The 26,274-nt window shown below is 49.5% G+C and overlaps 1 protein-coding gene across 1 annotated transcript in view; it reads left to right on the forward strand.

Annotated features, from left to right (window-relative positions):
* Positions 1–26,274, forward strand: part of CUX2 (cut like homeobox 2) — a 216,587-nt gene that overhangs the window by 78,534 nt on the left and 111,779 nt on the right. The window lies entirely within an intron of this gene.

Raw genomic sequence — 26,274 nt, forward strand, 5'->3', positions numbered from 1 at the left:
AGCTCCGCGGTTGGGTGCAGTCTCCTTTTTTATGTTAATAGGCTTCACCCAGTTGATGTTCTCCATTCATACACAAAACAGGAAAAAACTGCCACAGCTAGTTATGGCCCCAGCACAGGTAGGCTGTGGTGGTCTGAAGTTGGGGGGACAAGGGTTAGGTTCTTTCTGCATAATCAGAATTGGGAGACTCTGTAGCCTTTTGCCACCTGGATGGGGCTCCAGGGCTGCAGAAATCCTAAAGTGACCTCCAAAGCTGTGTGACCTCGGGTAGGTTATGGCGCCTCTCTGAGCTTCGGCGTTCACCTCTGTAAAGTGGCATCAGAGCTCTTACTTTTCCGTGGCTGTTTTTCCACCTGGGGACAGGGCCTGAGAAGGGAGTAGGGAGCTGTGGGACCCATTCTCTAGTTTCACACTTGTGTATGTGTCCTCTCAAGGGACATCTTTGTTGACCACTGAGCCTTTATGTCTTACTCTCTTAGAATTAAGGTTATAATTTAAATCTATGTCTTAGGTACAAATTAGGGGCTCAGGGGCTTAGCTCAACACCCCCCGCCCTCCCCCGCCACACGCAAAGACACACACACTTCTTGGTAGAGGTGTCCCTTCTTCTTTATTCAAAGGGGACAGTCTTTTGTGGTTGTTAAATGAGCAAGCTCTGGACACAGATACCTGTGCCCGCCATGTCCTTGTCCAGTAATCTGGGTGAAGAGCTTCCCTTCTCCAAGCATCAGTTTTCCCATCTGGAAACTGGGCACAATGCCATCTCCTTGGGCTAAACAAAGTGATAATAAAAATGACTGGCATTTATTGGGTGCTTACTTTCTATTGAGCCCCACCCTAAGCATCATCTAAGTATCTAAGCTCTATGAACAGTTCTGTAGATGGATACCGATATTATCCCCATTTTACAGGTGCAGAAAACCGAGGCTCAGAGAGATGAGGTGACCTTCCTCAGGTCGCACAGCCAGTAAATATCAGAGTTGGGACTTAAACCCAACTCTGAGCAATTTCAAAACCTGTGGTCCTGAACCCCCAAGTTATATAACCTCCTGGTGAATGTCAAGGCCTCAGCTCCATGCTGGTACCTAGTGAGCACCCAGTAACTGTCGGCTACAGTGACCATGACAACAGTGGTGGCGTCTGGGCAAACCTTTGCTCGGGGGCAGAGGAACAGAATGTTGGACGCATTTCTTGGCGAGTTCTTTCATAGATTCATAAATTTCCATCAGATTTCCAAAAGGGAAGGCTCGTGCTGAGATGAGCCACATGCAAAGTGCAGCCTCCCCATCCAGAATGAAAGGGATACATTTATACATGCACACGCTCACACTTTGGTATCTCAGAAGCCAGGCAGAATATTGTAAAGCAATGTACAATGGCATAAAATATCATCCCAATTTAATCCATCTATCTAGTGTTCCATCTAATTACTATATTAGAAAAGTCTTCAGACCATGTATTGAACATTATAAATGGGAATAAAATGATTCTGGTAATGGCTTAATAAAACAGGTGAGGTAGCTCCGTCTGTCTGCCTGTATCCTTGGACCATGGCCAGATTGATTTGTCAGGGAAGGGGAAAAAAAAAAGAAAGAAAGAAATGGGCTTGTGTTGTTGCACTTTGGAGATTGTCTCCATTAGGGGCCTTTGATTTTATTCTTGTTTTTCCTTATGAGAAGTGGTTATCGGTTCCTTTTGTTAACAGCAAAATATGTAGAACTGATGGAAAAACTGACAGCAGTCGTTTCATATTTTATAAAGCTGCTCCCGGCTTGCAATTTGCCGGTTGGGATGAATCAAGGGACCCTGAAACTCCTGGTGACTGTGCAGCTGATGACTGCAGTCTCGTCTGAGGGCATGTTTAACCGTGGGGATTTAGCTGCTTGGAGCGCTGCGGCTGCGGGAGGCGGAAGGGGGGTCAGGAAATTATACTCCAGACCTCTGGGGCTGGAGTTGACTAATCAGAAGGGGTCTGAGCCCTTTGTGCATCGAATCATTTTTCCTCCATGTGCCTAGGTGTTTGCCTTTTTTTGGCATCTCTGTGGCTTTCTGTGTAGATCAAAAATGACTTGGCCCCTTCCCTCTCTCCCAGTGTTCAGTGTCTTTGTACCCTGTGCCCAGGGTTCCCGCCGCCTTTCCATAAAAGCTGCCATTGCTGCTGAGACTTGACACATCCCTGCCTTAATTTGCTCCTGTCTTTGGAGATGGTATCCAGCAACCCGAGGCAGGCTGGCCACACAACCCATAGGTGTACATCCCTCCTGCTTCTGAGGCGCTGCGCATGATGGAGAAAAAGCACCCCTTTCCAAGCGCCGTGCATTTCTTCAGCCCCAAAATCTAATTTCTTGCTCCAAGTAGACTAATAACAGGGTGTCGGAGGTTAAATTCCAGCACACCAAGGAAGTGCCCATCCTTCACGGAGCCCTAGTGTACTCACCAGGCGTCGTCCGCGTTGTCATGGCTACGTGGGCCCTGGACCCCAGAGACGAGAGAGCAGAATTAATGGCAGTCCTGAGTAAAGGATTCCTGTCTTGGCGAGGTTGATGGATTACATTGATGTACCATTTGTCATACTGTAATTGTTCTGGCAAATGTAATACCCACTAGTATAAACATTGTACTGCTTTGCTAATAAAACCCAAAATAGGAAGAGAAAGGATGATACAGTGTTATGCTCACTTAAAGAGACAATGCCTCCTTTCCAAGTTGGAGCCCACTCCTTCCTGAGCCCCGGCACGCGACTTCTTCCCCATTCACGTGCACGCGCGTGCTAAGCAGCCATCCAGCACCACCTTCCCAGCACAGGTGGCATGGGATGTGTGTGCAGTTATGTTCTCTGATACTCCTGGGACTCAGTTTCCCTCTCAGCATCTCCCATGATTCCTCTTGAGGGTTTCATCCAGTTCGGATGGGGATGACTAGCCAAAACGTCTTTGCATGTCCTGGATACTGACTTGGCGTCCTGATGGAGCCATTTGTCCACATTAACTTGGCACTTAGGCCTCTGCTGTAGTGTAGCTGCTGCCTCCAGGAAGGCTTCCTTGACCAGCCCTGCATTCTCTAAACTCTCATATCTCTCAGGCTTGTGACTCAGTGATTCTATCACTGCCTGGTGCCTGCACTGCTTTATGATTCCTTCCCTGTTAGGTCATGAGGTCCTCGAAGGCCAGGACTGGGTAATGAATGTCTCCCACTCCACACCTGGTTATGCCTAAAATGGTATTTGGGACGCAGAAGGGGCTTAGTAAATACTCAGTGAATTACTGACTACTGGTTCCCCGCTGGGTATGAGAGACCTAAAAAATCAGGCTCATTGCCCTGCTTCAACCTTCCAGAACCCCCAGACATCCACCCTGCCTCTTGAGCCCTCCTGGAGCTTCACTCTGTGGTAGCACAGCTCACATAATGGGGAGACCATGAGCACTTCCCTCTCCTGCGCTTCGCTGAGAGCACCTTTAGGCCATGTTCCCATCCTGTTCACCTTGGGAGTCCCAGCGTCCAATCTGAAACCCCTCAGTGCTTAAAGGTGAATGAGTGAATGAACGAATGCCCTAACTTACCGCCGCCTCCATGGGTTGAGCTTGATTCCCCTTTTGCAGGGTGGAGCTGTTTGAAGGCAGAAGGTGGGGGCAAACTTCTTGGGCCTCCCCAAAGGAATTTATTTATCCAGCTGCCTGAATGTGGGGGAATCGTGGGCCATGGAAACAGCTTTTTCCTGTCGCTGAGTCAGGCTGTGAGTAAGCCGGGTGCTGGGCTCTCCAGTTGCACCGTTCCCTGTGGGGGCTTCTGTTCCCCTGGGGTAAATGAGGCGGGGCGTTCTGTGGGGATCTTGGGAAGGAATGATGCTGAGGGGAAGGCCCTGCAGGCAGCGTGGTCTCCATCCTCAACTGTGCCGCCTGCCCTTGAGTGTGAGTTCCAGCTCTCCCAAGAGCTCTTCTGAGCCATAAATGTTGATCTCTTTGACCACCCCAACCACCTTCCCCCTGATTATCAGAGCAGAAGGGCCCACGCAGGATCCGCAGTCTCCTACAATGTTTGGCCAGGCTCTGCGGGCTTCTGTGCCTTAACAAGTGGGTTCCTTTAGTCTCTGCAAACCCCCACTGCCCTTACAGGGCTCAGCCAGTGGCCCCAGGTCCCTCTGAGGCTCTGTTCCTGTAAGGAATGCAGTCAGCTACAAGTAACTGGAAATAGTGCCTTAAACTCATTAGGTTTTTTTTTTTTTAATTTTTAAATAGAGTTTATTTTTAGAGTAGTTTTATGTTCACAGCAAAATTGAGCAGAATGTACAGACAGTGCACATACACCCTTTGACCCCACATACGCACAGTGTCCCACACCAACATCACACACCAGAGTGGCACATTTGTTGCAATCAGTGAACCGCCATTGGCACATCATTATCCAAAGTCCATAGTTTACATTAGGGTTCACTCTTGGTGGTGTATGTTCTGTAGGTTTGGACAAATGTGCACTGTCACGTATCCATCATTATATGGCATCATACAGTGTGTTTTCGCTGCCCTAAAAACCCTCTGTCTCTGCTGCTTCATTCATCCCCACCCCCTACCCCTGACAGCCACTGATCTTTTTATTGTCTCCAGAGTTTTGCCTTTTCCAGAATGTCATATAGTTGATCATACATATGTTGCCTTTTCAAATGTACTTTTTTTCACTTTATAATATGTGTTTAAGTTTCTCCCATGTTTCCTCATGGCTTCATAGCTCAATTCTTTCTAGCACTGAATAATATTCCATTGTTAGATGTGCCAAGTTTATCCATTCACCCGCTGAAGGACATCTTGGGGGTTTTGTTTTTCTCCCGTGACAAAGTCCACAGGTAGGTGATTCTTCTGTGTTCCCATTTCACCACCTTGGCTTTCAGCTTCATAGCCGAAAGGTGGCCGTTCTTCCTCCGGGCCTCATGTCTGCAGGCCAAGAAGGAGTAAGAAGGGAACACCTACAGGGCACAGGGCAAAAAGCTTTACTTCTTGTGAGTATTTTACCTTTTAATTCATGAAGCAAATCCCTTCTCAGGGATATCTAATCTTCACCTCATTGTCCAGAGCTCTCACCGGCCACCTGAAGCTACAGGAGAGGCTGAGAAATCAGACCCGGTAGCTTCCCAGCCTCTCGTAGAAGGTGGTGTTGTCAGCTGAATTATGTCTCCTCAAAATTCATGTGTTGGCGTTCTAACCCCTGGTACCTCAAAATGTGGCTGTATTTAGAGATAGGTAATTACTTTTACCTTTAAGGTAATTAAGCTAAAACAAGGTCATTTGGGTTGAGCCCTAATCCAATATGACTCGTGTCCTTATAAGAAGAGTAGGTTAGGATACAGACGCGTGTACAGAGGGAAGACCTCAGGAAGACCAGGGCAGAGTTGGCCATTGACCTCAGTACAAGTGTAGGAGAACGGCCTCAGAGGAGCAGGCTCTGCTGACACCTTGGCCTGCAACTTCCAGCCTCCAGAACTGTAAGAAAATAACTTGTTTCTTAAGCTTCCTAGTCTGGGGTACTTTGTTGTGGAAGCACAAGCAAGCAGATGCGGATGTGAGTGAGGAGGGAGTTGGGATAGTTTTGAGTGGCCAACCTGTGGTGTTTGCCTTGGGCGGAGTCTCTTCTTATCCCATTTTACAGAAGACTCACCAGAGCCGGAGAGGGTTAGTAACAAGTCTGGCATTGCACGGCTACCTGCGTGGTGGTCCGAGTTCTGACTCAAGTCCGGCTTCCACGTGCCCGTTGACAAACGACTGGATAAACACAGTGTTTATACCATGGAATACGATTCAGCCTTCACAAGGAAGGAAATCGTGTCACATTCTGTAACATGGATGAACCTGTATGATTCCACTGTATCGTACGGTTGGGTTGACAACTAGCAGAGTTAAGTTCACAGAGATAGAAAGTGGAACGCTGGTTACCCGGGGCTGGGGAGTTAGTGTCCAATGCATATTGAGTTTCAGTTTTTCAAGATGAGTGGTAGTAATGTCACTGAATGCTACTACTGCTGATAATAATAATTAACACACGTTATCTTACGTAATCCCTAAGTTGATACTCTCAATAAGTAGGTAAGGACACTAACAATACCAAGGTTCTGAAAGGTTAAGTCCAAGGTCACCCAGCTAACCAGTGGCTGAACTGGGCCTTGAATGTACGCCTGTCCAAAACCCAGTCTCTCAATCATATCACCGTAAACGCCCTCAGCTTTTGATTTGAGCAAGGTTGAACTTGATACTGTTGACATTTGGGGCTGGGTAATCCTTTGTTTGGGGCCTGCCCTGTGCATTGTAGAGTGTTTCACAGCCCCCCCTTGGTCTTCATTAGATGCCAGTAACACACGCCCTCCCCCTGAAGTGAGACGACCCAAAATGTCTCCAGACACTACAAGCTGTCCCCCAGGAGGTGCGACTGCCCCTGTTAGACCCGCAGGTTTAAGGAGGGCTCCTGGCAGTACCGAGGAGGTAGGGCAGTTGCTGCTGTCCTCACTGAGGCGGGTCCGCCAGCCTGCAAATAGCAGGGGTTCCTGCTGCTGCTGCTCCTAAGCTCGGGGATGCTCCCAGTTTAAAGCTGCACCCGCCCATGGGAGTCAGCTTCTGTGCAAAAGACCCCAGAGGGAAGGTGCAAGGGTGCAGACGCTCTCTTTGCCGGGTGGAAGGACTTTCCACGGGAGCACCCCCACTCTCCGCACTCACTCCCTCGCCCTTAAAATGCCCACGCCGGTTGAATATCCTTTTTGACATAAATCTACTCACGTCCTTACTTGTAGCTTGAATAATGGCCATTTATCAGGTGGTTCATATTAGCGGAAAAATGTCCGTGCAGGTCTGGGTAGATACGTGGTCCCCACCCACAATAGAATTGTAGCCTTTCAGTTAAAAGTGTCCGGGACACGTTGTTGAGTGAATAAAGCAAGTAGTAGAATGGGATCCCATTTTTGAAAAAATTCTACCAATGAACATATGTTTTAATTCACACAGAAAAGCCCAGAAGGATGGATCCCAGAGTGTTCCAGTGGTTTTGTTTACAGCTATAGCCCTGGGTCCTGGCACACAGTAGGTGCTTAATCATTATTTGTTGATAGCTGAATGCAAAGTGGAAAGATAGGGCTGTCAAACTTTCTTCGTGTGCTTCTTGTCAGCTGAATTTTAAAATAATCAGCATATATTAACTTTATAGTTAAGTGGAGGGGGGGGCACCATTTCCCTCAAAGAAAGGAAATTTTGAAAAAAAAGAAAAAGAATCATGCCTTGAACTTGCCTAGCTCTTCCTGCTACAGAGCTCAAAACCCGTGTTCCCATCTCGCTAGAGCCACACAAAGAAACGAGGCTGGTGTTTTATGGTCCCTGTTCAATCATGCATTGATAACATTGGACTCTGGAAGAAAACTGCTTCTTTCTCTCGCTTTGGTTTTTCCCTTGGGCTTTGGGGGAAAAAACACCAACAGACGGTGGGCGTGGACAGGAAGGCAGTTTAGGGAAGGGAGTAGGGGCCTGGAAGATTCTGCCTCACTGCTGCCCCAGGCGGGAGGCAGAGAGCTGGACCCAGTGACCCCTCGGAGGGGAGGGAGCGCCCAGCCCTGTGACTTCCCCCTACTGTGGCTCCGAGATCCTTCCAGAGCTGCCCCGGCTCTGAGAAAAGCTTGGGGGCATGTGAAGGTCAGGGAGGAAAAATACAGACTAGATCATTTGGGGGAGCAAGTTTCAAGACCACAAGGATACAGTGACGGACGAGGGCGAAGAAACACCCCCACAGCAGCTTTCTGATTTCAAAATATGCCAAAGGCCTCTGAGTTTGTACAATTGCACCTCGGATATTTTTTAAAGTTTGCAACTGACCCGATTCGTAGAAAAAGATAAACACCCTTCCTATGTTTGGAGTCGTATGTAATTTTTATCTCTTGACCTTTAAATGTAAGCAGCAGTAAAATGAAGAACTATTGCAGTCATTTAACACTCTGGCTGTACTAACTGGTTCCTGCCTGAGAACCGTGGTTTTAAATTGGCTAATGCAGAATACTTGCAGAGCTAATAATAATTCAGATTACTCCTGTCAGCTATTCCGGTTTCATGGGTAATTTAGTAGTTGAATAAATTTTTAAAAAAATTCATTCGTTACCATGCACTGTTATGAATCAGTAGATGGTTTACCATTGGCAGCAGTAACTGTAAGAAGATTTAAATTGCTACTGAAAAGGATTTGAGTGAAGGTAATGTTTTATAATGTTCTAAGCCATATGCACTACTTTCAGGCCTCATCAGTTTTACATTGATTCCTAGTGAAGTGTTTAATTGCATCATGAATGCAATATAATTCAGTTCTTTCTGCTAATATGGTATATATCTCAAAGTGATATACAGCACTGACAGGGAGAATTCACAGTTTCATCCGGATTTGGGAGGGCAGTGAGAATTGGGTGCCTACTGGATGCTTGGAGGGCAGACGGCAGGGGAAGTCTGGATCTTGGTGTCATCTTGTGGAGGCAGAGGGCCCAGGGGGTGTCGTGAGTGCGTGTGGGGAGAAGTGGACTGTGTCCATCACCGTCTCCCAGTGCTGGCAGCCAGGCAGGGCAGGGTCTGGTGCTGCCAGCCTCCCCTAGGAGTGCAGGCCGATCTCTCAGCTGGCCGAGAAGCTGCAGAGGGCTGGCCGGGCCCGCTCCCACCATCCCGTGCTCGTGGATTGGGTCTGGCCGTCTCCCTGGCCATTTCCTGGTGATTACGGAGAACTGGGCTTTCTCTTGGCATTGTTTAGTCAATTGATGGACACTTATTGAGCACCTAAGAAAATGGTGGTGGAGGGGGTCAACATTTCTGTTGCTTTTCCTTCTCTGCATCTCACAAAGCAACCGAAGGTGCAGGGGGTATTCCCGTTGGGGTAGGCCACTGGATTCTGTTTTAAGAGTCATCCTGGCTGCCATCCTTCCAAACTGCAGCATGTAAAGGCAAAACTCATTCTTCCTGGCATTCATTCACTTATTCACTTATTCACTTAACAAATTAATGTTATCACTCAGTCACTATTCTAATTTCTAGGGTTATAGCAGTGGACAGATATGTCTGACTTCACAGAGTTTCTGTTCTAGTGGGGACAGACTAACCATAAACAGATACATAATTCAGAACACAAAATTAGCTTCAGATACTAGTAATGGCCGCATTCCAGTAGGGTCCACTTGATACCTTTCCTCCTGCTTTTAAAAACATGTGTCTTATGTATTCATTTGCTCAGGCTGCCATGACAAAGGACCGCAGGCTGGGGCTTAACCAACAGAAGTTTATTTCCTCACAGTTTTGGAGGCGTTAAGTCAAAAGCAAGGTGTCAGCATGTTGGTTTCTGAGGCTTCTCTCCTTGCCTAGGAAGGGGCTGTCCTCAGCTTCACAAGGCATCTTCCTTCCATGCATAACTGTGTCTTACTTCCAGCCAATCTTACTGAATTGGGGCCCGGCGTAATGACCACATTTTAACTTGATTACCTCTGTGAAGACCCTGTCTCCGAATAAGGCACGTTCTCAGGTCCTGGGGATTTGGACTCCAACACATAAACTTGGGGGGCACGGTTCAGCCCATTACACCCTGTGGAGAGAGAGAATGCGTGTGTGGGTGTGTGTGTGTGTGTGTGTGTATGTGATTATGGCGGGATGGATAGGTGCTCTCGGTGAAGGGAACAAGAAAACAGTGTTAAATGCACTCTAATCAGAGGGCTCCTTCTGTCAACCGTCACGACTGATGTGAAAGTCAGACCTGCTTGTCACGTCAATCCCTTCTCCAGCAGGACCTTAAAATCAGAGTTCATGCATTTTCAGATATCTGATTGTCATGCAGCCACAAGGCAGACACCCTGGACCAGGTCCCCCCCTCAGCCTGGCGCCTTAATGTAATCAGAGCCTCCTTTTTATCCCCACTCTCGAGGAAGGCCAGCCAGGCCACCTTTTTGATCATCGTAACCTTGATGCAAAAGAATAATTTATCCATGCCCCCAGATGAGGAAATTGCAAAATATTATTTATGAAGGCAAACTGACATGTTGTAATTCTGGCCCTGAGTTTCTGGATGTAGCTGACCGGGATAGGGAGATGTGGGTGATGTTTGATGATAAAATGGGACATCATACCTGTGAGATGGAGGTGTTCGGGGGGCAGGAATCAGGGGTCCCTCAAGAGAGATTCTGGTGAATGAGAATTGTTTCAGAAGCTGGCCCACCCTGCCCTCTGTGTACTCCCGGGGCAGAAGTAGGAGGAGACGTCTCCAGGACAAAACAGCAGCTGCAGCAAGGGGCGTGATGAGCAGTGGTTTGGGGAAAGGAAAAATATCTTCCTTTGAGGATTGTAGCCTTGGTTTTGGGGACCTGGGAGGTTGTATAGTCCAATGGTTACCAGCCCTGGCTTTGGAGCCTGCCAGCCTTGAATTTGAGTCCTGGCTCTCTCCTTTCTTATGTAGTATGTGATGTTGAGCAAATTAGTCACTTTTTTGAACCTCAGTTCATCCATCTGTATAATGGGGATAATAACAAACCTACCCAAGACTTGCCTCAAGACTAACATGGAATAATGCAGATAAAGTGTAGTTGTCTAGTTAGCAGGCCCAACTTCTTACCTAGATAGCAATTAAGTTGAGTGTTAAAGAACACAGCTCTGTATACAACTAACTTGGCCCGGCTTCCCGGCTCTGTTCCTCAACAGGCTGTGTGATTTTGAACACGTCACTTCACCTCTCTGAGCCTCCATTTTCCTCCTCTGTCAAATAGGCATAAAAAAAGTTCCTACTTCATCTGGTCCTCTTGAGGGTTAAATGAATGAATGGAAGGAAAGCATTTACCGGGTACCTGTCCCATAGTAAATACTCAGTAAATGTCGGCCATTAATATTAACTTCCTGCAACAGTTCTTTGTGGTCTGCCTTCCAAGAAGCTGTTCCTAACATTGACTCGGGTCTGCCAACGCTGTCCTATTGAACAACATACTTGATTTTAAAATCCAAAAGGAATCGCAGTCCTTGTGTTTTGAAAAATCCTTTTGAGCACTGAAAAGTCCATCCTAAGGGGACAGGATGTGTGTTCCCCGGGAGGGCCCACCCTAGCATCTGTCCGCCACAGGGGAGATGACAGAGCCCAATGTCTTTGACCACCCGGTTCTCCAATTCAGATGCACCAACTCCCGAAAACATCACCACACTCTCAGGCACCAGCCGGAAAGTTCAGCGCAGTAAATGTTTTGCAGCCTCTCAGCAATTTGGGGTTCTACTGAATTAGTGTTTGGTATTGAATTAGTATTCATTTTCTCTAATATGATATAAAAGTATAATCACATTAGTGACTTTTATAGCACATTAGATTATACATTTGGAAAGTGTGCCCGCCTGAAGCAGATTAAAAAAAAACAGCCAGCAACAATAACAAGTGAACCGTCTCCCACCCTGGCTCACAAGCCCTGGCTCTCCAGCTGGGCTGCAGCAACCTGGGTAGAAAATTCTCTGCTCTCTGCCTCCTGCTTCCTCCAGGGAACGAATTTTCATTCCACCGACCTGATTTGTGAAGCATTGAATTTAAGAACTTCATAGTCGTTCCAAATGAATGTTTCTTTAATCCCGGGGCAGAAACAGAGGCTGTGGTTGAGATGTAATTAATAGCACTAATTACTCTTCTCTCCCTCCATCTCCTTTTCCTCCTGCCATCATCCCTGTTCCCCGAGAAACCTTGCGAAAGCAACGGAAATATTCACCTTTTGCTCCCAGATGTCCCTGGACAGGGAAACCAGTCTGCGAACTCAGAGCCCACCCCCATCCCCTGGGCTCCCTGTTTGGAAAGGTTTTCTTTCAGCCTCCCAATGGTTCCTCCAGTTCTGAGACCCCTGGGCTTTCCAGAGTTTAGATTTTCCAGGACCTGTTTTCAGCCATCTTGATGACTCAGCAAGCTGTGAAGAATGATGTCCGAAGGAAACAGCAGTGCGTGGCCTGCCATTCCGGGGCATGTCTTTCTGCAGCGCAGCCTCATTGGTGCTTTGGTTCAAACGTGGATGGAGCTCCACACAGGGTCCCCAGGATCAGGGCCAACAGATGCCCAGCACTGAGGGACCCTGTCAGCGGCCCTACTGGGCTCAAAGCTCAGCCCCACCACACCATTTTCCACTACAAAGAGTAAAGGACTAAAAGGTGTTCTACATAGAATGCAGGTCAACTGGTCAGGAGGGCTAAAATGATTTATTCGTATGCTATCACATTCCCAAATAATTAGGGGTGTGTTGACCCGCCCAGACAGGCTTTGAAAGTAGGTTGCATCTGGCATGCCAACTCCGGGAACCCAGTGGTAGGTTCCTGGGCTGCCACCTCGAGAAGGACTTTAACCGCATTCTGGCCCAGCGAACGAGTCTCACTGAGTCAACAAGCACTTGATGTGCCAGGTACTGCTCTCGGCCCTGGGGCCACTGCCTTGAACTGGGCGGCCAGTCTCCCTCCTTTAAAGGAATTCACACTCTAGTCGGGACAGGCTGACAGTAGAGGCCAACGAGGCAGCCCACAGAGGGCTTGGCCACAGGATAGAGCTGGCATCTGACTCTAATTGCAGTGGAAAGCTATTGGAGGATTTTCAATAGGAAAGTGCTAGGATCTGGTTTATGTTTAAAAGATCGAAGCTTAAAAAAAAAGAAAACACTCTGGGAAAGGAGACAGGAGAAGTTAGAAGATACAGTTCAAGGTGGTTGTAGTTATCTGAGCATAGAGGATGGGAGATGGGTAAGAATTATTTGGCTTGAGATCTGCTGTGGAGATCTAACTGACTGAATTCATCAGTGGGTTGGATGGTAGGGTAGGAGTAGGCGATCCATTAGTAATGTCTGCCATGAATGAGGGAGGTGGCAGTGGCCACCCACATGTATGCTATATATTTGCCATCCTTGCCTTCTAAGTCATTTTTAAGCTAGTGGAGGGAGTTTGGGAGGACGAAGAGTCACTCAAGGATAGTGATTTGTGGCTTTTGGAACAGCTACAGGTATTCCATGAGGTGCATTTGAAGGGGACTATTCACCAGCTGTTCATGGAGACATGATGGGGAAGGGGCGTGAGATGCTACATTGTTTTAACCTAACATTGTCCAGGGATCAGTAAGGCCATTGAGACCCTCAAAAGACATAGAAATTAGACCAGATCCCTGTAAAGATATGCAAAGGGCCAACATGATTCCAAAGAGACAGAGTCAGGAAGGTTCACAGAAAAGAGGCAAGGCAGACAGCCGTCGATGGAGCAGGTTAATGGAAAACCAGTTTTCAGTTATGTCAGGTGAAAACAGAGGAACGGAGACAATCCCCTCCACTCCCCACTCCACCTACGGAATGGACTCCGCAGGGGTGGGGGGAACGTTTAATAGCAGATGTCCAACTAGAAACACCTTTGGGTTTTGTTTTGTTTTTCTGTAAACCCTTATCTTCTCTAAGAAGATTGGCTCTGTTCAGACACTCAGGGAAAGCGCATCGTGTGATTAGGCAGCGGGGAAAGACAGCCTGGACTTTGGGAGGAAACGGCCTCTTGGAGAGCCCAGAGCACCCACCAGAGGATGTGGTGAGACGGCAGTCTGGGGGCCCCATGAATCTTATTACTAATTTTTAAATCCTCTAAGATAAGGGAAAGGCTGTGAGATTATGATACTGAACAGGACTAGATGTGTCATGTATGACTTTCTATTTTTTTAAAAAAGATGTGAGGACAGACTTTGGGATTATAGGCCAGTCTACTCAGCTTCCATTTCTGTGAAGAGTCTAGAAAAGACTGTCAAACAATAAACGGCCATCTCTGCCCTTACACCTCAGTTCTCACAGCCAGCCGTGTGGCTTTGGGAACACCCAGCCCTGGACAAACAATTTCCTCCACTGACAGACAGGCTGGCCACAAGGATAGAAGGCATAGGAAATGAGGCCCGTGTGCGGCTCACACCCAGGCCCCTTCCCTGCACCCCTGGGGAGGGCCGTGCAGAGCCCCGGGTCTCAAACCCAGCTGGTGTTTGGACACTTCGTCCCCATCCAGCACCCAGGTGTTGACAGCACCCACCTGGGAGCCCAGCCTGGCACCTCCTGCCAGGATGCTGGGCTGGCTTGGAGAACTGCTGGGGGAGCCCATTTTAAAATATTAATTTTCAGAGCTGCATTATTCAATAAGCAATTTATGTGTAGTTTTGAAAACAGGCATGAAAGGTGAGTGTGGGATGAACAGTAAGTCTCCTGACCGTCCAGCCCTGTCCTGGCTCTTCTATGTTCTTTGTCCAGCACATTTTAACCCATCGGCAAGCATGCGGGTGCATCTCCCTTTTTAAAATAGAAAGGGGATGTCTATCTTCCTTCAGTACTTATTGAGCACCTACTGTATGCTGGGTGCTGAGAGTACAGCAATGAACATAGGACAATGTTCCAGACCTCCTGGCACAGACAGGCTAGGAGGAGGCTGAGAAGGGGGATGTGAGGCATGTAAACAAAAGGATGAAAGAATCACCAATTGTGACCTTACAAAGAAAATCAGCAGTGTGCTGTGGTGGGGCAGTGTGCATGGGGGGGGGTTAGGAAATGGACCCCAAAAGCTGAGGAGTCATCCGTGGAGAGACGTGTGTATCCCTGTGCGAGGTGGGTGTCGATGTCCGTGTGTCCGTACAGTGCAGGGCGCGTCTGGGTGCGTGTGTTGCTGTCTCCGTGTGTCAGTGTGCCTGCTTCTTTACCTCTGTGGCTGTCTGTGTATCTGGGCTGGCACACATGTGTGGCCTGTCTCGGGAGGGCTGCTGTGGGGTCTGAGAGCTCATGTGAGGGGGCTGTGGAGGGGTGGGAGAGGCAGGTGGAGCGCAGGGTGGCGCCCGGCCGTGCAGGCCCCACTGGCTGCACAGAGAGGCCCAGGTGTCCGACTGAGTGCCCAGGGAGCCGATGGGGGACTAGGCAGAGGAGCGATGCTCTCCTCCAGCATTGCCGGAGTCCCCGTTATAGGGGGCCCAGGGGAGGCTGGCTGGTGGCGGAGGACGGCTTCGGCTTCCCTAAATGTGAAGCTGATGGCGCTCACTGGTGGGTAACTTAATGTGGTGGAACGGAATGAATGGAAATGGCTCCCAGGCTCCTGGCCTGAGCATCTGGGTGGATGTAGCGCTGCTTCCTGCGATGGGGCAGATGCTGAGAAGGACTGGGGAGCAGGCAGCAGCCCAGGGTTCCCTGCTGGCCACGGGAAATCTGAGGGGGCCGTGGCCTCCTGGAGGGAATGTCAGGTGTACAGTGGGTGTACAAGTGGAGCTCACGGTCTTGTGGGCTGAAGGCGAGACCCGAGCGAGACCCTCAGAGGACCCAGCCATTCCTTTGGCTGTGGCTCTGAGGCCCTGAGCCAGAGCACTGAGGGCCCCCATCAGCTGTCCCACACGGCCCTGAGCGCTAAAATTAGAGATCCGTTAGAAGAACGTCTCCTGGGGACCCAGCCCAGACCACAGCAGCAGGAGGCCGCGTGGAGTTTGGGTGTTTGCAGGGCTGGCTTGCTGGGACCAGGTCCAGCTGGCTTGCTGGGATAGGCTTCCCGGAGGCCAGTGCGTGTCACCTTTAGCTCTGAAAATAAGGATACATTGCATTGCTGAGAGCATCATCTCTTGCATGACTTGGTTGATGGTAATCTTAAAAGCTGAAATTGTTGAGCATTTTACTGTGCTGGCCCGGACCACCCAGAGGCTCAGTTAATCCTCACAGCAACCCACGGGACAAGTGTTACAACGATTCCCATTGTGCAGATGAGGAAGGTGAGGCCCGGCAAAGCAGCAGTTGCACAGCGGGTAGAGTGTAGACGGGATTTGAAGCCGGGCCAGTCTGACTACAAAGCCCTGTTCTCTTGGTTTTCACATTCTATGCCCAAAGCTTGCTGTATGTTGCCTCTTAAAGTTATAACTACCCTTCATAGGGGTGTTACCATTACACCCATTTTGCAGCAGGGAAGCTGAGGCTCACAGAGGAAATGCCTTGCTCAGGGTCACACAGCTGGTAAGTTGCAGCGCCAGGATTCCTGATTCTCTTTGGGGCATAGCATGCTCCTGGCCACCAGCCCCTGCCTCCCTCTATTGGCAGTAAAAGTCTGTGTCCTTCCAGTGGCCTGCCAAGGGCAGGATATAGGACTCTTCTCTTTGGGGCTGTCCCAGCAACTTCCTAGGCAAGGCTTTTGAAACTAATGAGAAACATCAGAGATTAATGGGCTTCTTGGAGCTCTGTGGCGAGGACCGGAGAGAGCCTGCCCTGAGAGGTGGGTTTATCACTAGAGCCCATGCCTGGAGCTGGGCTCATGTTGGGCTCAAGTAGCATTAAGGCCTCACTTCTGGGACATGCAGCCTTGGTTAGTTCATGGGGGTTTGGGCCACCCTGTCCCCCAGAAGACCCTGATGGCTCATTGGGACAGCTCTGTCCTTCAAAGCATTGGTGGACAACGCCGAACAGCTCAGTAGCAGAGGGAGCTGTGTAGGGTTCACTACTTGTTTCAGCGCGCGCGCGTGTGTGTGTATTTCTTGAACCAGTAGCTGGAAAATCACACCCCGATTTAGAAACTTATCTACTGAAGTTTTCTAAAGACCGCTGTTTGATTAGCAGAGCTGTTATGAGTATGTGATTTGGGGTCAGGCTACCGAATTTGAGTTCCATCTGTGCTGCTGGTTGCCTGGTCTTGAGCTTGACTGCGTTTAACCTTTCCACTCCTCAGTTTCCCCACCTCATAACCTTGGTACAAAAAGCAAACGAGTGCCTAAAACTGTATCTGACATACAATGTGTACTCAGTGTATGTTAGTTTAGCTAAGTGTTATTACTGCTATTATTGCTGTCTAAAATAGGTTTTTCTGAAAATGGCCAGATAGTAAACATTTTATGCCTGATGGGCCACATGGTCTCTGTTGTAACTACTCAGCTCCTGCTGTTGTAACAGGAAAGCAGCCATGGACAATATGCATATGAATGAATGTGGTTGTGTTCCAGTAAAACTTCCCTGTGTCTTGTACCTGAACATGGCGGGGAGAAAAGTCCTTTTCTTCTGGGAGAGGGTGACGCTGGGGCTGCCACCAACCATGGGAGCCAGCCATGGCAAGAGAGAACAAGGACAGGTCAGAGGGAAGCAGAGCCAAAAGGGAGAAAGCAAACTCTGTCAGTACTGTTTGAGCTGCTGGATGCATCCATGCCTGAAGCTACCCCTACACTGTTCAGATATATGAGCATTGGTATCCCTTTTATGCCTAAGGCACTCTGAGTTGGGATTCTGATGCTTGCAACCAAGAGTGCAGAATAATATTAACTTCCTCCCCGTTCACGCCAGCCAGAGCCACTTACCTGCTTACATCTGCTACTTACACCCACTCCTGCCTTCTGAAGGTCAAGTTCATGTTATTACCCAAGAGCATTTCTTAGTCCCCAACATATAAATACATGCCACACATTCTTTTCCTGTGGGGGTTGAAATAGTTTCATTTTCAAGGTTATATGACCTTGAGCAGGTAGGGGACTTCTTCAATTCTCTGAACCTTAGTTCTGTCTTCTGCAAAATGGAGTTAACCATCAGACCAACTGCACTGGGTGGGTTCTAAGGGTTAATATTTATAGAGCACTTAGTAAGCACTACCTACATGTCTGCTGCTATTGCTACCTGCAGACCAAGCTCACAAACTCTCTAGGCATTTTCTGTCCTGTAGAGGAAACCATCCACTCTCTGAGGCAGGGACAGTGTCTTTCCTTATTCCCAGCACCAGCCCAGGCCTGGTATTGAGTGGGCACTTAGTGTTTGTTGAATACAAATTAGAATAAACCAAAGACAATCATAGAAATGAGTCATGAGGGAACCACACAGATCGGGGCTAATGCCAAGGTGCTTGTGGTTGGCAGTCAGGCTATCATTGCTTTGGGGTTTATAGACACTTGAGACACAGAGGAATGATTGTGAGGGGTCCCAGAAACAATTTAGGGGTTTGAATGTTTGGAATTTAGACTATCGCTACTTTACGTGTGGTCCACCACAGACTATTAGTATCGGTGTCACCCAAATGCTTGTTGAAGTGCTTGCTGGGACAGGGTCCCACGCAGGGTCCCCAGAATCAGAATTTGTGCTCCGACGAGGCCCTGGGTAACCCGTGCACACAGAAGAGCTTAAGAAGCCGGGAGGATGTGTCGATGCTGCCAGCTGGGCTCATGAGGGGCTACTCATGGAGGTGAGGACATAGGGGACTTGGGCCTTTTGGCTGTTTTAACAGGACAACGTGGAGTTCCATCTGTCCGGAGTGGGGAGGTGCATCCCTCACTGCCTGGGAAGGTCACCGAGGTCACAGCAAATAGGACCACAGGAGGGTCTGCAGAGCCAAACCAGAGCAACCTTGCTGGGAAAGTGGCCTCTAGACAGTGATTGAACAGAAGTGCGCTCACAAAATGCAAGAGTTTGGAGAGGAGGAAAGAAGGTATTACTTGCTAACAGGGAAAATTTGGGGCAAGTGCAGAACGTGAGCTTGGAAATCCACACAGACCTGTATTCAAATCATGGTGCTGCTGCAGCTTTCTCACTGCACCACCTTGGGCAAGGAGACAGGCGTCTCTGAGCCTCACCGTCCTCGTCCAGATAGCAGGCCTAAAGTAGCACTGATGTTGCAGGGACACGGGAAGGTTGACACAGAAGTGACCAGAGCTGACAGCCTTGCCGACAGTAGGAGCTCAAAATTGACCACAGTGGGGGATTTACACCGTGAAAATGGTACACATCATAACTCGTTTTCTCCAGAGAACTGGGTGTTAAGCATTCACCAGCACACCACTGGTTAAGTGACAAGGTGTATTTGAATGGTCAGGCCCAATGTTCAGGGCGGGTGGTTACTGATTACTATATTACCATTATATTAATTGTAGGACTATAGTATTATTAATATTATATAAAATGTTTTTCATGATGGGACTTTCTGTGTGTTGGTTCTGACATTCATTTTAACTTCTTGGAGGCCTTTTCTGCTAATCCTCTGGTCCCTCGCCCCAATTCTGGATAGCTGGTGCTGTCAGTTAGCCGAGTTCTAGGCAGATGAAACATCTTAGAGATACCGGAAACATTTGTTGAGCATGGACTCAACAGCAGGTGCTGGGAAAGCGCTTCTCATATATGGTCTCATTTAATGTCCCCAGCACTCTGTGAGGTGCACACCCGACAGCGTGGGCACAGGTGGGGCTCAGAAAGGCGAGGGGACTTGCCCAGGTTGCACAGCTGCTCAGTGAAGGGCTGGACTTTGAACCCATGCGTTTTGACTGCAGACGCATGCTGTCACCAGGCAGACCCATGGAGGGTACACGTGGAAGAGGCAGGTGTTTGGGTCCGTGTGGCCTGGACCTTCCTCCTTGCTGGGAGGCTGTGGGGAGCGGGGGCGGGCACTGGGCACTGCCGATGAGTCCTGGCGGTGTCATCTGCTTGGCGGATGGCAAGCAGTCCAATTTTCCGGGTCGTGCGCTGGCTGTATTCTGATTGGCAAGGGGACATCTGTTGGAAGGGAACCGTGGCCCCCTGCCTCTTGACAGCAGGCTCTTGGCTGCTGTGTGGAGCACCGTTCGGAGGTGCAGGGGGGAATTATTCCGCAACTTGCAGCTTCAGATGGGCTGAGGGCTCTGCCGGTCACTCAGGAAGCCTGGCAGGAAGGAGCCCATGCTCAGCTTCTGTACTGCCTCCCTGGCTCTGTGTGTCTCCTCCTGTCCCTCGGGCCTCTCTTTTTTCTGGGATTTAAGGAACCAGTAAGATGACAGGTGGTTTGGGAGCGAGGGAAGCAACATCTCTTGTCCTCACAGGCCTCCATTCCCTCAGCTCTACTAAAATTTGGGGGCTTTGCTTCCACAGCTCCCAGTTTCTCCCAAGACAAGGTTCAGACTCCTTGGTTTGGCTTGAAGATCTCTGGTGATGCGGCCCCTGCCTCCTGCCTCTGCATCATGTCTCCCCAAGAGGGGCTGTGTCACACTTAGCTTTTTGTTTTCCCACAGTGCCTAGAGCAGAGCTCACGCAGAACCTGGGGTGCACTTGACTCACTTTGGAATTTGCAGTCATTGCCATTACTGCGTCTCAAGGATGATTTACCACATGCCAAGTGCTGTGCAAGCTTCTAAGTGTTTTCTGTTCTTCTCTCGTTTATTCCTTATAACAATTCCATAGGTAGGTCCTGTTATTTCCATTTTACAGAGGAGGAAACTGTGGCACAAAGAGATTAAACTGCATACCCGAGATCACCCAACTAGAACGTGACACTGATAGACTTGAACCCAAGTCAGTCCAGAGCTGGCTTGAGATGGTTTTCCTGAAACTACTTTGTGAGAACCTGTCATCAGCTGTGTCATCTCCCCGCCCCTCCCCTACCCCGTGGCCTTGTCAGCACAACTGCCCAGCTTGCTGGCTCCTCACATCGCCGGACTCTGCTGTGTCCTCACATCCTTGAGGGATCAACCTGGGCAACACTGGCCTTGCCCTGTCATGCCAATAAAGTTCGTGCTGCGAGAACTGGGTTGTGGAGATGTAACAGACCCTCTCTCTGCCTTGTCTCCTTTTCCCTGAAGGTTCCAGGGTTGGCATGTTCCTTATGGGGGCAGAGGGTGTTTGGAAACAGAGGAGAGCCCCTAAGTTGGTCCATTCTAAGGACAACCTCTCTCTACACTCAAACCTCATCCAGTCTGTCCAGGGTCGCCCATGTGGCTCCGCTCACAGGGGACTCGTTGTCTCACTGTGTCCCCGCTTTGCTCAACAATGGACCAGCAATACTGTGCCGAGGTAGAGGGGAATTGGGTTGGATTAGCAACCCTCTGTCAGACTGTCGCATTTGGATGGTACAGTATTAACGGTTGTTTTCGCTAATGTGATGAGAAAGTTGCTAATCTGAGAAGACTCTTGCATTATATTAGGGAAAACAAATATTAATATGATTCGATAGGAAGTGGCTAATAAGAAACTAAGTTGCTAATATGACATGACAAATTGGTGGGAGGAATTTGGGTCGGGTGCTTGAACTTTTCTGGAATGTTCCGTGGTGGGTGGTTAAGGGGGAGGGAAGATGGTAGGAGCTTTGTGTTTCTGTCCCTCAGGGTGAAGGCTGTTGAATCATGTCCCCCAAAAGTTCACATCCACCCAGAACTGCAGAATGTGACCTTATTTAGAAGTAGAGACTTTGCAGCTGGTAATAAGTGAAGATGAGGTCATACTGGATTAGAGTGGGCCCGAAGTCTCCTGACCAGTGTCCTTGAAAGAGGGCCACGTGAAGAAATGGATACACAGGGAGAATGTCCTGTGACGATGGAGGCAGAGATGGAAGTGATGCAGCTACGAGCTGCACCCCAAGCAATGCCAAGGATTGCCGGCCGCCGCCAGGGCTGGGCCAGGCAGGGGAGGATTCTCAGAGGGCCCTGGGGCCTTTGGAGGGAGGGTGACCCTGCTGACTTCCTGATTTCAGGTCTCTAGCCTCCAAAACTGTAAGAGAATGAATTTCTGTTGTTTTAAGCCCCCCCCCCCCCCCCCCCGGTTGGTGGTATTTTGTTTCAGCAGCCCCAGGACGCTGACCCGCCCCCTTTCCCATCACTCTCTGAAAAGGAGAGGCAGGTTCAGCAAAATCCGTCTAACTCAAAGACAGCAAATCAGCTTTGGGGTATCCTTCCAGCCTCAGGGGTGGCCCGGCTTGACCAGACCCAAGGATGCAGGCCTGTTCTCTCTCCCTACCCCCAACCCCCTACCTCGTTCTTTGTTTTAAAGGAAGCAGCCTCCCCAGTCTCAGGGCTGTTGGCATATGGGCTCCGCAGCCTGCTTTGCAGCATGTTAATATGTGATTAAAGGGGTCTTAAAATACCCATTAGTCCCCCTCTGGTATCTAATAGTGCTTTTGGATTTAGAACAGAATATTATTTACTCATTAGCTGATAATAGACCCTGAGTACTTGTTGTATGTATTGGGACAATTATTAGATGGTGGGTTCCACAGAGAGATGCGTGTCCACTGGGATGGCTGGTGGCAGGACGGCGTGGCCCAGAGAGCCCAGGAGCACAGAATGGCCACCACGTCCTATGAGGAAAGTGGAGTGCCTGCCACTCAGATGCCCTAACGGCGAGGATATTGCAGGGATAGAAGTTGAAGTGACCGCCTTTAGCAATGGGGATACCAATAATAACGGCCCCACAATGGTGAGAGATTGCACCTGGGCATCACCCCAAGCCTCCTAGGGCAAGATGGTTCGTTAGTAACATGACAGCCACCATGAGGATCAAAGGGACGGGGTGACTGGCCCAGGACACAGCTAGCAAGTGGCCAAAGTCAGGTGCAAACTCCACTCTTTGGACAAGACCTGGGTTCTTTGCAACATTCCTCTTGTGCCCCGGGGAAACTGCCCGATGACTCCAGTCTTCCCTTCCCTCAGTGGAAAGAGGAACTTCAGCATCATTTCCCCTTCTGTTTATTTAGTGTGTTGGAAAGATGAAAATAGCAGCACTTTGTCCCAACTCAGTGTCTGGGTCCTAGACCTCCGCCCCCATAGGGTGGGAAGGCCAGAGTGGAGGGGACAGGAACAGAAAGAAGCGTAAATGCCATGGGAGTAGTTTGGATGTCTCCCAGGAAGAAGGAGGGGGCCCTGGGTGCAGTCGAGGAGAGGCCAGGCAGGCCTGTGTCTGGGACCAGTGATTCCAGTGGAGGTCTGGGAATCAGAGGGGAAGATGCAGGGAGAGGCCAGCAAGTGAACCAGCTGATGACTTTGGCACCAGGAGGAGGGAACGAATGCTGGTGGTATCCTGTGTCAACCTCCCAGGTATCGATGGCTGATTCAATGGGAGGGTGAAGATAATGCGCAGATGGGGCAGCCCCCAGTGTGATGGACACGATGCAGGGCGTGGAAGAAAGTCCCCAGGTGGGCCCTGCACGTGCCTGGATTCTGGCTAGCTCGATTTTCAGGTCATTGGTTTGTGGTGATTTGGGGAACAAACCCACGAAGCTCTTAGCAAGGTGAGTGGCACGTCATAAGAGTACAGCACAGCTTAGAGGTACTCTTAGAGGAGGACCAGCACCGCGACCTCAGCTTTATTCTCAGAATCTCCTCTGCTTGGCTGAGATGTGACACAAGTAGAGAGAAGAGGGGCTTCTCATGTGAGAGTAGGGTGGGCCTCTCTCCAGCCAGGGCAGCCGCTTGCCTCCCGGCCTCCATGGTCTCTGGCTCGTGGTGCTGTCGTACGCAGGTGGACAGGCGGTTTTGCGGGCCTCCAGAGCTTGGGCACCTGTTTATTATGAACGCATAGAAGAAAGGCACGCGTGCCTTCTCTGGTGCGTTATTCCGGCTTCTGGCCCCAGTGACACTGAAGAAGCCAGAGCTGTTTGCTGAGACGCAGGCCACTGGCAGAAGCCAGACATTACCTTTGTCTGTTGCCCAAGTGAAGAACAGGGCTCCCTGGTGAAAGATTAGCAGGGTCCCCCTGCACATCCCTGGAAAGGAGCCAGTAGAGAAAGCAGAACTTGGCAAGTTTGCCCTTCTGTCCGTCTCTCGCTCTGGATATGTGGGTCCACGCCCCAGCCAGGCCAAATAAATAGACCACTTCCCAATGGGCATGTAGCAGATGGGTGTGTGTGTGTGTGTGTGTGTGTGTGTGTGTGTGTGTTAATAAAGCTCACCATGAGCCAGATATCAATTTCTGTCAGAGAGACGCAGAGCATCTGAACCAGAACTAAATAAAAATAAACATTAAACAATTATTGGATTTAGGTTTATTTTAAAAATCAGCAGGGCTGAGGGAACAAGCCACCCATTAGCAAGGCAGAACTATCGGGCCTTTTAACAACCCGCTGGTTCTTGGCTGCCAGGGAGATTTGGACCGTACAAACTGTGGAAACTCCGGATCCTATTGATTAAAGATGATGCGGTAACAGGCCAATTATATCGTCGCGGCTGCTTGTGGCGCTGGCCAACGCCAGCTACCCATTTGTCTTTATGGAAACAGCTTTGTTTGGGGGGCCACGGGAGGGCAGCCCTGGGTCCCCGTCCTGGCCGGTGCATTCCACCCCCTCTGCTCCCTGCAGTGGTGGAAGCCTGAGCCGTCCTGGAGTCTTGCATTTTTCTCCTCCCTGTCCCCTCCACAGACATCCGTAGTTCGTAAGGAACCTGTGTCTTGTCAACCCAATCAATGCAAATAACCAGTGAGCGTTTCTCGACTTTTCAGTAATAATTGATCTTCCCAGAACTGATATCGTTTGGAAAACGTAAGTAAGGAGAGCAGCAGCGAGCCAGATGTCCGCGTTTAGAGACTATAATTGCTCTGAGTTATAGGAAAGGAAATGATTTCCTTCCAGCTTTAGCTCTAAGAGCAGAACAAACTGCTATGAAGCATCAAGAAGCTTCCAATACACTCGGGCTTAGTACAGACTCAGTCTCTCAGCCAGAAGAGACGGATGGCTGTGGGGCCCGGATCTTCCGAGCTGACTGGCAGATCTCCTCTTGCGATTTTGTCAGTCTGCAGGTTTTGCCTGGAAGCTTTCTGCACAGGCAGTCGCTGTTGGGGAAAGAGAGGTTCTGGGGATGTTCAGGTGTAGCTCATCCACTGGATGGGAATCTCTCCTCTGCTGGTTTGTCTTTTTCTTTCTAATTTGACGGTCATTTCCATGCACCACTGTGATTGGTTCCTGACTTGACTGGGGTGATACTTAGAGCATTAGACAGCGTTGCTCTGTGGACTGGTAGATGGAGAATAGGATTCCAGGGGGCACGTTCTTTCTTTGTTTTTGTAATTTATTGATGACAGACAGACATCACTTTGTGGTGTTCTACTCATTTAGGCATTCATTAATTGATTCTTGTATATACCCTGACAGGGGATCAAACCGGCTACCTTGGCTTTTTAGGATGGTGCACTAACTAACTGAGCTACCCAGCCAGGTCCCTGAGGGCACTTTTCTTTATGAACATCTGCTATTCTGTTCTTTATGAACATGAGTGCGAAGACTCACTTATTTGTTCCTTCCTGTATTCAGTCATTTGCTCATCCAGCACATAGTCAGTGGGCACATATTCTTTGCCAGTCATAATTAATTAGGTGCCTGGGCACATTGGTACCTGTCCTCATGGGGCTTTAGTCTGGCCAACAAAGAGACACATACGTGTAACGATTTTTACATCACAGTTGGAATAATGCTTTGTAGAAATGAGAAGGAGGGAGTGGGCCCACGATAGTAAGAACCTGACTGTGTCTTGGGGTGCTGGTCTTGTGGAAGCAGTTTGTAAGCTGAGACTTGACAGAGGGGTGGGCCTGAGCTAGACAGGTGGTCCTCAGCCTTGAACATACATTAGAATTACCTGAAAGACTTGTTACAAATATTGCTGGGCAACCGCCCCAGAGTTCCTGAGTCGGCAGATCTGGAACATGTAAGGATTTACATTTCTAAGAAGTTTTCAGGTGACGCTGATGCTGCTGGTCTAAGGACCGCGCTTTGGGAACCACCAGCTGGGCCAAGGACTGGAAGGAGAGGGTATCCAGGCACACGTGCAAAAGCCCTGAGGCTAGTGTGAGCCTGGCGATTTCCCACCACAGAATAAAGGGGCAGAATGTCGGGAGCAAAGGAAGGGGGACTGTGGGAGAAGATGCATTGGAGCGGAGGGCAGGGTCCAGACCACACGGGCCTCGCAGCTGAGTGGAAAGTTCAGATTTTATCTGAAATTGGATGGGGAGCCTGGGGAGGGTTTAAGCAGGAACGTGTCGGCATCCCGTTTGTATCCTCAAACACTCTGGCTGCACAGGGGAAATGGGGTGGTGGGGGCGTGGCAGGTGGAGAGCCAGGGGTATAGGCATCCAGGCGGGAGTTAGTGGTGGCTGGGTGGGGCTGGCGGCAGCGGGCATGGGGAGGCCTGGGCTTGTCAGAGAGTGTTTGAGTCCAGGCGCCCCCTTGCTGGAAAGCCTGCCTAATTGACCTGGGTTCACTCTTCAATCACTGAAACGCCATTTCTTACCTGAAGAAGTCTTGTGTTAACAGTGACGTTATCAGTTCCTCAAGGGCAGGGCTATGTATGTCCGATACACCTCGTCGTACAGCCCTACAGCCCTCTGGTTGGATGCCCAGCCAGTACCTTCTATTACCTGGTCCTGAACACGTGACAGCTCTAGCTAGAGTCACATCTGCTACCTCATTCAATTTTCCAAATACCCTGAGCAAAAGGTGGAGTCATACCCATTTACAGATGAGGAAGACTGAGGTTTGGAAAGGGCAGGAGATGATCCCAAACTCACCCAGCTGGGCTGAAGAGAAGGCATGATTCTCACCCAGGCCCGGGGTGCCTTCTGGTGAG

Source organism: Pteronotus mesoamericanus, unplaced genomic scaffold, assembly GCF_021234165.1.
Source record: "Pteronotus mesoamericanus isolate MK-2021 breed Mesoamerican mustached bat unplaced genomic scaffold, CSHL_Meso_final scaffold_507, whole genome shotgun sequence".
In the NCBI taxonomy this organism is placed as follows: Eukaryota; Metazoa; Chordata; class Mammalia; order Chiroptera; family Mormoopidae; genus Pteronotus; species Pteronotus mesoamericanus.